This window comes from Mastomys coucha, unplaced genomic scaffold (genome assembly GCF_008632895.1).
Source record: "Mastomys coucha isolate ucsf_1 unplaced genomic scaffold, UCSF_Mcou_1 pScaffold18, whole genome shotgun sequence".
Taxonomy (NCBI): domain Eukaryota; kingdom Metazoa; phylum Chordata; class Mammalia; order Rodentia; family Muridae; genus Mastomys; species Mastomys coucha.
In genome coordinates, this window is record NW_022196900.1 from 68,546,701 (window position 1) to 68,546,906 (window position 206).

Below are 206 nucleotides of genomic sequence, written 5' to 3' on the forward strand. Positions count from 1 at the left end.
AGAGAGAGAGAGAGAGAGAGAGAGAGAGAGGATAAAAGACAAAAACATCTTCAAGAGGATCTGAAGGGCAGGGGAGCTCACAACTGCCTGTAACTCCAGGCCATCAGAACTGAGGGAACCGGGCGGTGGTGGCACACACCTTTAATCCCAGCGCTTGGGAGGCAGAGACAGGAGGATTTCTGAGTTCTAGGCCAGCCTGGTCTACA